This window comes from Leopardus geoffroyi, chromosome B1 (assembly GCF_018350155.1).
Source record: "Leopardus geoffroyi isolate Oge1 chromosome B1, O.geoffroyi_Oge1_pat1.0, whole genome shotgun sequence".
Taxonomy (NCBI): Eukaryota; Metazoa; Chordata; class Mammalia; order Carnivora; family Felidae; genus Leopardus; species Leopardus geoffroyi.
This window is the reverse complement of record NC_059327.1, coordinates 69,598,109-69,611,263: the sequence shown is the minus strand read 5'-3', so window position 1 is coordinate 69,611,263 and position 13,155 is coordinate 69,598,109.

Below are 13,155 nucleotides of genomic sequence, written 5' to 3'. Positions count from 1 at the left end.
TACTTGAGATTGAATTTGCTTTCACTTGTAACAGAAAAATAAATCCCAACTAACTTTTTCAATTCACCCATCCCTCCCCAATCCACAATTCTATGCCAAAGTCACCCAAAGCATAACCACATCTCACATTTTGAAGACTTGGCTCTTAGAAGGCTTTTATCTGGAATGTCCATTTTCTTCTCCTGCTTTCTTAATATGTACACACTAAGGCTCACGTACATGTTGCCTCCTTTGCAAAAGCCTTCCAAAACTTCTGAATCAGTTAATGTGCTTCCAAAGCCATTACCATTTCTAAGTTGGTAACGAAAATGACTGGTGTATCTATTGTTTGCGTCATTCAGAGATAATAAAAAGATTTTGTTAATTCATGGGTGGGTTTCTGGTTTTTTTTGTTTTTTTGTTTTTGTTTTTGTAATACCCTATTAGTTGCTTTGGCTTTCTACAGAAAATTACCACAGGTACCCCTTCTCCTGTTTTCAAAAGTTCACACTATGCTACTTCACTTTTACAAAAGATCTACACTTAGTACCTGTTTTGGCTAACTAAAAGAAATCCAAAGAGGATTTGGGCTTTCAAGAAAAAAGATGAAAAGCAAAAATAGCATTCAGCATTTGTTTTGCTGCCAGCTTTTATAGAGGCCGCACATACCCCAAGCAGCAAGTGTGGCCCTGCCACCCTTATTCCCTGGGAACTACACTCCACATCTCAGCACCAAGCTCCATAGCTTTGAACCCTATCTATGAGCATCTGTGCTTTATCTTGATTTATTCTGTACATCCATCAGCAAGATGTGTCCTGCAGTATCAGAAAAGCCTCTGAGAGTTTATTTTTTAAGTCTGATAATCATCAAAAGTTTTTCCAAATAAATTGGTGATAATTTCTCCTTCGCCTTATGCCATTTTGGCTTAAGAAAGGTTTCTTAGGAACATTCTACTTTCAGATATCACAGGGAAAACCCATACATAGGGTTTAAAATAATTTGTAACAAGATACTGGCAGTTGCAGCTAATTGTCATTTCCAAAAAGTGTATTCCTTTCATAAAATCATTTTTTTTAAAGAAGTATATGACTTCTTTGAGTAGGAAAGGTATACTCCTTAAATAACGTTACACTTGTTTGTAATATTTTTGCATCAAGTAGAGACTCAATGAATGTTGACTTCTAATTACATTTAAATGTTGTGTGCTTTTCTGTGTCAAGCCCCTCCAGGATGTTTTTCTTTTCTTATTATTTACTCCCATTTAAATAAGTACTTACGTCGACTGAAAAATAATAATTTCCCAAAGGCCCATAAACTGGAGTATTTTAAGGCTGACGACACACTATTGTTAAGATTATGTTTTAAATCCATTATGTTATGTGGCTATCCTATCTGATGCTTAAGGGGAAAGGTGGCCTAAATAGGGACTGTGATTATCAAAACTATTTTAGGTATTATCTTGGTGTCCAAAACAGACGGTATTAATTTTAGGTGGGGATGTTACAAAAAATATCATATCCTCTGTTTCCTTTAGTTCAGTAAGTTCTAGCATGGTGTTTTATAAGCTATTTTTCATATGTTTATGGCACAATGCTAACTGTTTTTATTAGGAAATGGCCTGCTGGCTGAGGGCCCGTTCATTGTATTGCAGCATTTTCTCTCAGCTGTATCAGAACAACAAACTAAGAAGTTTACACTTCCTCATTAATTCTGGAAAACCCATACCATGAATAACATATCATGAACCCGTGAACCTTTTTATATCTTGACAATTGCTGGAAGTGTTTTGTTTGTAACAGAACTCAAGAATCTCCAATTTAAATAGCAAACAGTGGATATTGCGGAAACCGAGTCTATAAGTCTCAGTTTTCTTACAGGATAATTATTGTGATTCAAACCCTGTGAGTTAGGTCCTAATAACTTGTAAGCCTGTTTCCTTTTTCAGTGGTTTCTCATTTGTTGAATCTATCACCATAATTTTTTATTGTGAAAGATAACATAAGAGATCATTTGTAAAGTTTGATGTTCCCTATAATTTATGGGGACAATTCAAATCACTCATGTCCTAAAGGTAAAACTGGACACAGATCATCTTAGTCTGACCTCCTGCCTCTGTAACTTAGTTCAACTAATTTAATTTTTCTAAACCTTAAATCCATTTGCAAAAAGACAAGATATTTACTTTGTTTACAAGTCTGACTGTATTAGATAAAGTAAATAGAAAGTACATTGTGGGGAGGGAATAAAAGAGAGAAGGAACCAAACCAGAAGAGATACTTAAGGATATAGAACAAAGAGAGAGAAGGAACCAAACCAGAAGAGATACTTAAGGATATAGAACAAAGAGAGTTGCTGGAGGGAAGGTAGGTGGCGGATGGGCTAAATGGGTGATGGGCATTAAGAAGGGCACTTATTGGGATGAGCACTGGGTATGGTATGTAAGTGATGAATCACTAAATTCTATACTTGAAACCAATTTTACCATATATGTTAACTATCTAGAATTTAAATAAAAGTTTGGAAAAAAAAATGAAAAGTACATTGTAAAAAAAAAAAAAATGCCTGATGAGACTCAACAAACAGTAGGGTAGGCATTCATTCATAATAGACCCTCAGCTAACAATATCAACAGCAGTATTTATTCAACTAACAGTATCAACCATGAGTATTTACTTAGGGTCGGACATCTTTAGAAATGTTATCTATTTTAGCTATCAGGTAAAGCCTAATAGATAACTATTGCCTGTTGTCATTACTGCTGTTTTGTTATTTTGCTATCATTGACCTAAGTTTAGAAATAATGTACTTCACTAAATTAAATTCTCAGTTTAGGAGAAAATGTCACTGATATTCTGGAAAGAAAAAAAAAAACTTAAGAAGAGAACCACACACGTTCTCTCCTTTCCCCTCAAAAACAAACTCTCCATCTCATAAGCAGTTGTCTTAGTATAGGATTCCCCCACTACCCAGAAGAAAAGCATTCCTATGAGGCCTTTCATAAACCAAAATAGCATAAGCCTAAGAAACAATTGCCATCAATTTATATGGAACAATTTTTGAGCCCTCCCAGACCCCCAAAAATAACCTGTTAGGTTTTCTGATACCCTAGGACACATCTTGATAATGGATACACAAAATAAATCCAGATAAAGCACAGATGGTCACACACACATTCAAAACTATGGAGCTTGATGCTGAGTGTAGTAGTTCCCAGGGAAGAAGCTTGGTGGAGCCACATTTGGTGCCTCTATAAAGGCCAGCAGCCAAACAAAGTCTGAATGCTATTTTCGTTTTTCGCCTTTCTTTGGTGAAAGTGAAAATCCTCTTCAGGTTTCTTTTGACTTAGTGAAAACAGGTACTGATAGTAGGTCTTTTTACAAGCGAAGTGGTATAATGCAAACTCTTAAAATACGGGGGATATATGTATCCTCATCCGGCTCTGTATCCTGCTCTTACCCTACAAGGTTCACACCATCTCTTGATCTTCACTATTCCTCTCCTTTATTTCTTTCAAATCTCATGCAGCTGCTCCTGCCTAATATGTCTCCCAGATGAAAATCCATATTAGTTTTTCTAGACATATATTTATTTGTTTTGAAAGAAAAAGCTTCAGATTGACCATTAACCAAAGATTACACCGAGATTCATTGGTTCTCTCAGGGCATGCTTCTGTGGGCTCTGGGGGAGGTCTGCCCGTCAGTTTGCCATTTTAATCCATCAGCCCCATCTATTTACTGCTGACCTACAAGGGCTATAACCATGTCAGAGGTGCCACAAGAAATATTTATCCTTGGACACGAAAGAAAGAAAGAAAGAAAGAAAGAAAGAAAGAAAGAAAGAAAGAAAGAAAGAAAGAAAAAGGAAAGGAAAAGAAAAAGAAAGAAAAGCAGAGAACCCTTTTCTTTGGAAATTGATGAGCCCCATTCTTGGTTCATCAGTTTTGAACTTGACATAGGAGAGAAACAGAACAGTGGCTCAGTTTATCAGCTGCAGCCCTTCCACTCTACGATCGAGAGGGCAAGTTCATTCACCTCACCACAAGAGCTTGTACACAGATCCCTCCATCCTTGTTGAGGATTCAGAACGTTATCAGAGAATCCTTGGTACTTCAGGCATCAATCTTCATGTGTGTCACAATGTGATTTTAAATATATGCCAATGACCTTGTCTCAAGGGAAATTATAAAACACGTGTGTCCATGCATGTAAGAATACATAACACCAAATTAAATAAGTGACCAATCTAATTTATAAATTATGGAGGGTAGATTTTGTCTGATAGGTTTCTACTGCTGTTAAGAACAGATTGGTAAATTTGGCCCATGCCCTAGAACTTAAGCCCTTAGTTATTTAACTTCTTTGTGCCTCATGATATAGGATAGTTATACTCAGGTGTTTGTTCTGAGAATTGACTTTATTGGTATGACCTTAGAACATTTTTGTAAAACCTTTAATGCTTGTTAGACAATATTACTTTAAAAATATCTAGGAAATTGCTATTACTTTTTAAAAATAATATTTTTAAATTTTAATGGACAACAGCATTTGATTGTAGAAAATGTAAACCAAATATTTGGATAAATGCAGAAATCTCTTTTGGATTTGCATTTGAGTATGTTAAAATATGATAATGTATTCAGTCTCCCGATAATTCATTCAAATAAACATTTATTAAGCCACACACATGCTGAACTTTTTTCTATTTTTTGTGAATGCAAACCATGTTTCCAGTTCAGATTTTCTGTAGCTGGTTTCTTTTCATAATTCAGGTATGAACTCAGATTTCCCCTCCTCAGAATGGCCTTGCTTGATTACCCAGTCTGTTTTTGCTCCCCTAAAATTCTCTATAACATTGCCCTGTTTTATTGTGCTTGCAACCTCAATTACAATCAAAATGTATCTGAATTATATGTTACTTATTTCAATACGCCTCCCTCCACTCTTGCTGTTTTTTTGTTTACTGCTATATCACCAGAGCCCAGAATAGTTCCAGACCAGTAATAGTAACAACAATACCTTACATTTGTGTATTTTGTGCACAACTTGCTTTATGTACTTCACATTCATTGGCAATTTAATCCTCATAACAATCTTGCAAGATAAATGCTATATGACACTCATTTTACAAATGCAGGTGAGAAGGCAAAGATTGGTAAAACAAGTGCCCATAATCACACAAGCAATGAGTTCTTAACCACTACTCTGATCTACCTCTGAGTAGGCATTTAACACCTAGTTGTTAAATAAATGACCAGATGTATTACGTTTGGGGCAAGGAGCTGAATAGACAAAGGTCTGGTCATGGTTCACATGAGTTTACATGAGAAAAATAGATATGGTAAGTTAATAAGCAAGATAGCATTTTAAACTTCTACAGTGATAGGTGTTGATTATATCTCACTAAAAATGAACAATAAGCACGATAGATTGAGTCAATCAATCACCATAGATGCTTTGAAAGAAGATTTAACAGGGCACATGGAGAGTATACATGAGGGCGTGGCATTTTGTTTGGTGGTAAGTTCCAGTTTTCTTAAGGAAGATGATGGCTAATGACTATTTTGTGGGAGAACAGTGAATATGGGAGTCTTAAATTGTGCCGCATTGGAAATCTGTAAACGAAACATCATAGAGTAGAAAACGCCTGAAACCTGTAAGCTATCTTGACAACCCCCCCAAAAACACTGCTGAGATTCATTCATATTGCAGCACCTCAGTGGCTCTAGCTGAATATGGTTCAGCTGCAAGCCAAGCTGTTGCCATGGATATGTGAACAAATGACAGTGTGGAGATGGTCTATAACCATTGCGAAGCTCTTAGAGAACGAATGCCAGTGAGCATTCCCCCATTACAAGCCATGCAATCTTTGTAAAAACTAAGCATAGGAAATCGCATCATTCATTTCAAGAAAAGTAACAAATTTAGAATTTATAACCATCGGTCATAGCTGTCACCAGAAAGTAGAATTTAAAATATTCACTCACTGTGATTAAAGCCTGCCTAGTCACCATAACCTGTGGTTTAAACATTGTTCTTTTAAAATTTGGAGGTTTGGTTTTGATAATCTCCAATAACATTAATAAACTGTCAAATTTTACAAGGTACTTTATAATGAAAAATGTGTATATTCCTTTTGAGAACACTAAGATCTTAACATATACCAACATTTAAAGGAGAAATACAAAGAAATAGTAGTTGTATTTGTCAACTTTTATCCTCTATAACCATTTATCTTTGGTGAAGTGGACTTAACTGGCATTATATGATATATTTCTGTATCTAAGGCAATTTTGTAGAAAATTTAAATTTTACTTTCAAATTTCATCTTTAGTTTTTAATTTTTAAATGAATTCTTAAATTTATTTTCATGTATTTTAAGAATATTGTTTTTAATCATTACAGAGGGCTTAATGTGGTTATTTACAGGGGACTCTCTTTACAGATTTATGATATTTCTCAATTTCTTCAAAAAGCTAAAAAACTGGAAAGCTTTCGTGCATACTGTGAACCAAATATATTCTGCTATATTATATCAGAATATGTTTAGTTAGAATATGTTGAAGATGAGAAATCTTTTCAGGTATTACAGTTTATTAGATATAAAGGTAGAATTTAAACTGTCCAAACATATATACATACATGAAAATATGAATGTAGTGTGATTTTCTTGTGTAATCCTTGAGAAATAATCTTGAATTAAATTGAATTGAATCTTGAAGTGATCTTTAATAGATGATTTTTAAGATACTTCAGGAGAAATATTTTTCCCTATGTCATTTGCTTTCTTGTCATTAGTAATTACTGTTGTAGCTTCATAATTTGTCTCTTTTGTCTAATATAGTACCAGAAATTTTTCATCCTAAAACCAAGCAATCAGAAACAATTTTTAAAAGTTGAAGGATTTTTTTTTTTTTTTTTGACAAATCAAAGTGGCACAGCAGGCCAGATTGTCATGCTGAGCTTGGCAATGTTCAAGTAAGATTTTTTTGCTTTTAGTAGGCAGTAGGAAAATGTTTTTTTTTTCCCCTGCTGGAAATTTTCTGGGTTAATATTAGCATGAAAGAATATATAACCTTTAAAGTTTTTTTTTGAATATTTATTTTTGAGAGAGAATGAGAGAGACAGAGTGCGAGTAGGGGAAGGGCAGACAGAGAAGGAGACAAAGAATCCAAAGCAGGCTCCAGGCTCTAAGATGTCAGCGTAGAGCCCTATGCGGGACTCAAACCCATAAGCTGTGAGATCATGACCTGAGCTGAAGTCAGACCCTTAACAGACTGAGCCATCCAGGCACCTGTAGAATATATAACCTTTAGAATTTAGTTCGAATTAATCCAAAAGTTTATATTATATTAGAGTAAAAGTTTTCTGGGAAAAAAATGAAACAATTATTAAGAATACATATAGTATCCTGAAAAATATGCTGATAAATTTCATTTTAATGTTCTCAATAGCTCATTTTCTGCTATTTAAGAGTATTTGAAGCAGCAGGAGTATAAGAATAAAGAACACATGAAATATAAGCAGAGAGAGGAAATTAAAGGCCCTATGGCATCTACTCTGAAAACGCGGAAACCAAATTGTAAGGGTATTTATCCTAAAGTTAAGAAAAAGATACGAGAAGAAACATAATGTTCTCAGTGAATAGTGATCAACAAGAAAAAAAATAGTTTGATTTGGCTTTTGTAAGAAATTAAATTTTCCATTCAAATTCCTCATTCAAATTTGCTCACTCACGTATTTTCATTGTATTCATTAGTTGAAGCTACATTTTAAAACATACTTTAATTGAAGCTGTATTTTTTCTGTCAAATATATTTTACTTAACTTGCCTTTTCATAAAAACAAACAGGATTCTTCTGCTTTTGTTATTTTTTCTTCTGCAAATTGGGCTTATTTAGTTTTTCATTTAATACGTGGAGAAGGTTTTAAAATTTCCCACACAATCACTGCCTACTTGACTCACTTTAACCACTCTAAGCTCTTACGATTGTACTTTCGTAACCCTAGTGGTTGCCATAGATGACATTTTTGATAGTTATATAAGTTGTGAAAATTTGTTGGCCACAACACTTTAGGGAATTATTAAGGAGATACTCTTTGAGTCATAATCCAACCTACTGGCCTTAATTTGTTGTTGTTGTTTTTTTCTTTTTTTTTTTTTTTTTTTCTTAAGTAGGCTCCATGGCTGGCTTGGAGCCCAACACAGGGCATGGACTCAGGACCTTGATTGAGATCAAGACCTGAGCTGAGATCGAGAGTCTCAGGTTTAAGAAAAAAAAAGAGTCTCGGGCTTAACCTACAGCCTCCCACCCCACCCAGCCAGGGGTCCCCTGGTCTGAACATTTTTAACACTGTGTTTCATTCATTTAACAAATATTCATTTTATGCAACTCTGCTGTGTATAGTTCCAGGTACTTTGCTTCCAGAACACTGTCCGAGTAATAAACAGTAACTGTGTATTCCTATATCTTCAGCACCTGGAATAATTTTTCCTATTTGTTACTGTATCCTCAGTAATGAGGAAAACTTAAAAAGTGTAATTAATAAATACTTTATGATCTACCTCATAATACTACTACAGATAGTCCTAAATTGTGAATTATTTGTTTTGACAGGTTAAACTTTTTTAAGTTAAAACATACAAAATTTATAATAAGACAGTAATATCATATATGTATTGTTTTCAGTTGTTTATGTGATTAATTTCCCTACCACTAGACTAACTTTTTTTTAATTCCTAGGAATTACCTTTGCAAAGCATAAAATAAACAACCTAATATATATTCATTTAATTATCAAATTTAATTTAATTCCAAAATATTAACATTAAACGCATTAAACTATCAAGCCTTAAAGTAATCTCAGTGTTCAAGCCTTTATTTTCATTTGAATTTCGTAAAAGAAGTTGAAGCTTTTCCTAAGCCACTCAGGAATTGACAGTAATAAAATAAAAATTCAGGTCTCCTACTTTCAGAATGGATCTTCTTTATTGAAACCTTTTTTTTTTTTTTTTTTTCTCTATCAAGGCTTTTGGTTAAAAAAATTCCCAGTCTGCATAATATAAAATAAAATGGTCACAAGTTTCTAGATTTAAAGCAATGAACATGAAGGAAATGGAGTTGATTGCTGGGCAAGGCCTATAATTCTAATATCTTTTTAAACTTATTTTCTAGTAATATAACTTTTCTTCTAAAATATTAGTGCTAGCTAGAGATGGCTAGTCCAGGAACTGACTGCCCTCACCACTTTCCATCCAGGGGGGCGGATCATATGGCTGGTTCTGGCCAAGAAAGAATGTGAGTAGAAATGGTATTAACTAGTCCTTCTCAAACTTTAGTTTGCATTAAAATCACCTGAAGAGCTGGCTAAAGCATATATTTCTGGGCTCCACCTATAGAATTTCTAATTTAGTTGATCTAGAATAAGGCCTGTGAATTTGTATTTTGAGCCAGTTAATAGGCCATGGTGATGTTGCCTGCCCATGACTCACACCTTAATATACATCACCACTACTTTGCCCATAACCAGAACAAAAAGGTTTGTTCTTTTTTTAATGAAGTCATTATTTTTTAGTTATCAAGAAACAAAAAGTAACTGCCATCTGTTTACAATATGATGCATGAATACATTCCCTACTACCACCAATTTTAGTTCTGAAAGTTGCAGACATTTTCAAATTTGGTTTTTAACGTGGATATTTCAAAAGAGGAAAGTCTTGTTCCATCAGGGGATAGTTTTATGGAAAGAGATGTGGGAAAGAGATGAAGAATTAAAGCTATGACTTTAGGGCACGATTTGTCATCTGCAAGTTATCCCTAAGAAAGCATAGCGAAAAGAAAAAAAGTGATGCAAATAAAGTGAAAAAAGATATATTTTATGGATCTTGGAGGATCTCTACTGACCACCATGATGATGTTAATTACTTTCTGATGTAAACGACCACAATGAAGCCATTCCTAGCACGCTCATTATGAGCTTCAGAAAATCACAAGCATGTGAGCACAACGAAACTGCAAAGTCCCGTTTTCAACATAGAAACAATAAGATATTCTACTGGTATGCCAAGAATAACTCTTTGGCTTAGGAAACTCTCCTTCCAGAGCCATATTATGCACTTATCTCTCAGTCCATTTTTTAGTTTATGTATGATCTGCTTACAGCTCAAGTAGCCTCACTTTTCACCTCCATTTTCACCTCTGGCACAGTGTGTAAACAGCTTACCCAATGCATCACGCAGTCTCCATGGTTTCATCCCATTATTTCAACATCCTTAGGAAAACAAGCACTACTAGAGTAAAATTTTATCTCACAGCCTGCTATTCCTAATCTACATCTGCTTAAAACTGTAACCCTTCAAATTAGACCCATTCGGGTAGCTCCCCCTTAGTAACTTGAGATCACTGCTTAGACTCTCCTATGTAATAATTATCCAGAGTGGACAACGGCACTTTGTGTTTGTCTTCCTTGCCCTACCACAGAGCTGAGAATTCTACCGAAAACGTAGGTCATCACTTTCTTCTGAATCTGTGGTAGGTGTTAATCATCATTTTGTAGATGAGATACTTGCTGTAAAAAGTAGTTGCAACTTGCCTAATAACACAGTCAACATTTTTAGCAAAGCTAAGGTTAGAAGAAAAGCCTCACAAATCTAATGTATATATTTTCAGGTATGTCTTCTTGTGGAAATGCTTATGTTGTAAACATGAGGATGGACCTAGGGCACCCAAACCTGTGTTTGCAATGCTTGGAGAATTGACAAACGCTTTACTTTTAATGATTTCTCTAGACCACACATTTCATGTGGCAGACATGCATGTGAACACAACCTCAATGAAGACTCTCATTTTCAACATGAAAACAATAAGATAGTCTACTGGCATGCTAGGAAAAACTCTTTGTCTTAGGAAACTCTCCTTCCAGAACCATATTACGCACTTGCCTTTGGTCCACTTTTTAGTTTATGTGTGACCTGCTCACAGATCAACAGCTTGTATTTGTGTATTATTCACCATGAGAACCAGTATAGCGTGGGACCTTGAACCTAGAAGGCATTTGATAAATATTAGTTGAATTAATGTTGGAAATATTAGTAAAATCATAAAGTATACTTCAAGAAATCTAATTTTATTTTTTTAATTTTTTTTTTCAACGTTTATTTATTTTTTGGGACAGAGAGAGACAGAGCATGAATGGGGGAGGGGCAGAGAGAGAGGGAGACACAGAATCGGAAACAGGCTCCAGGCTCTGAGCCATCAGCCCAGAGCCCGACGCGGGGCTCGAACTCACGGACCGCGAGATCGTGACCTGGCTGAAGTCGGACGCCTAACCGACTGCGCCACCCAGGCGCCCCTCAAGAAATCTAATTTTTTCCTGGCTTGTTTTTCTTCTACTTAACATAGTTGTAAAGAGGATAGCTTTTGGAATCGGACTCTGTACTTCTACTAAGCCACCTCTTTTTCGCTCAGTTTCCCCAGCTGAAAAATGGCATAATAACACCACCTAACTCAGAGAATTTTCATGAGAACTAAATGAAAAAATTCACATGAGTCTCTTAGATTCGCATTGGAAACACTGTAATCACTCAGTAACTGTTCATCGTCACAGGATTTTCCATTTGATACTGGTAAATAGCTGGAGTTCTTTTAAAGTCATGATAAAAATACTAATCATAAAGCCATATAAAGGGCATAAATTAGATTAGAGAATATCACAAAAATATATATTCTTCATAAAACTAGTAAAGGGCCTCCTTATTATTTTTAAATAATCCTCATAATGTTGTCCAATATGCCTTCCATCTTAATAAAGACCTTAATAGGAAAATGAAGTTTTCATTCTGTTCTTATGTTCCAAGACAGGAAAAGAAAGATATGCCATATTTCCAAGTTGCACAATCTCTAACGAAACACCTAAAATGCAATGTTCAGTTCTCTGAACCACAGAGCCTAGCAGACCAGGCTGGATAATTTATTCAATTATCTACCACTGAGTAGAATCGCCACATGCATCGCACCATGTGCTTCCTGCATTTTGCTTCCTTTTCTCCTGTCTTGCTCTCTCCTTTCAATTTCATCTGCTTTTCTATTATAATTGGACTTGGGATTTTATTTTTGTCAGTGGTGGTGATGGTGGTGGTAGTGGCGGGCTTTGGAACATTTACAGTTTCTTTTCTCACTGTCTTTTAACCTTACTCTGCCCTTGAGCTAAGAAATAAAAGTGCCCACTAGTATACAAGAGTCTTGCTTTGCTAGCAGAATTTGGGATTTAAATTATATGACCTCTATAACCATTTGTTCAACTGAAGTTTTCTTTAAAGAATCGTTTAGAAACAAGCCAATACTTCCAGACATTCTCTGGTGACTGGCAGCATTTGCCATCCATCTTTAAACGGGTAATTCCCCTGTCAAAGGCCTAGTCTCCCAGATAATTATATACAGTGCAGCATTATTTATTTTCTCCAACAATACATTGGAATCATACCAGATAAATCATATGCTATGGTAAAATGCTGGCGAGCTACATGAGCATGAGGCTTTAGGGTGGCATGCCTTAGGAATCAAAAGTACTTACAATGTGACACATCTATCTCACTTGTTCAGGAGATGATACTGGGTTCAGAAAATGGAGAGTAGCATCATAACATTACAAAAGAGAAGGATGTACTCCCTTCTATTGAGAAGATTTCCTCATTAGGAGGATGTTCTCTTATTTAGAGAGATTTGGACTGCTCTCTAGATGCAAGTAGTTTATATAGTTGTTAAGAAATAACTTAGGTTGGGGCGCCTGGGTGGCTCTGTCCTTTTGGCGTCTGACTCTTGATTTCAGCTCAGGTCATGATCTCACAGTTGTGAGATCAAGCCCTGCGTAGGGCTGAGCACTGAGTGGGGAGCCTGCTTGGCACTCTCTCTCTCTCCCTCTCTCTGTGCCCCTTCCCAGCTCATTTTCACTCCCTGTCTCCCTCAAAATAAACATACATACATACATACATACATACATAACTTACTTTATTTTCCAGACAATTCTTTTGAACATGTTAAAGATAAAACACACACACACACACACACACACACACACACACACGTGCGTTAACTCTCAAACCACCAGGGTGGCTCAGTTAAATATCATGTTCTAGGTAACACTGGCATCAAGGGATCATGTGGAAGAGAATTTTCTTCT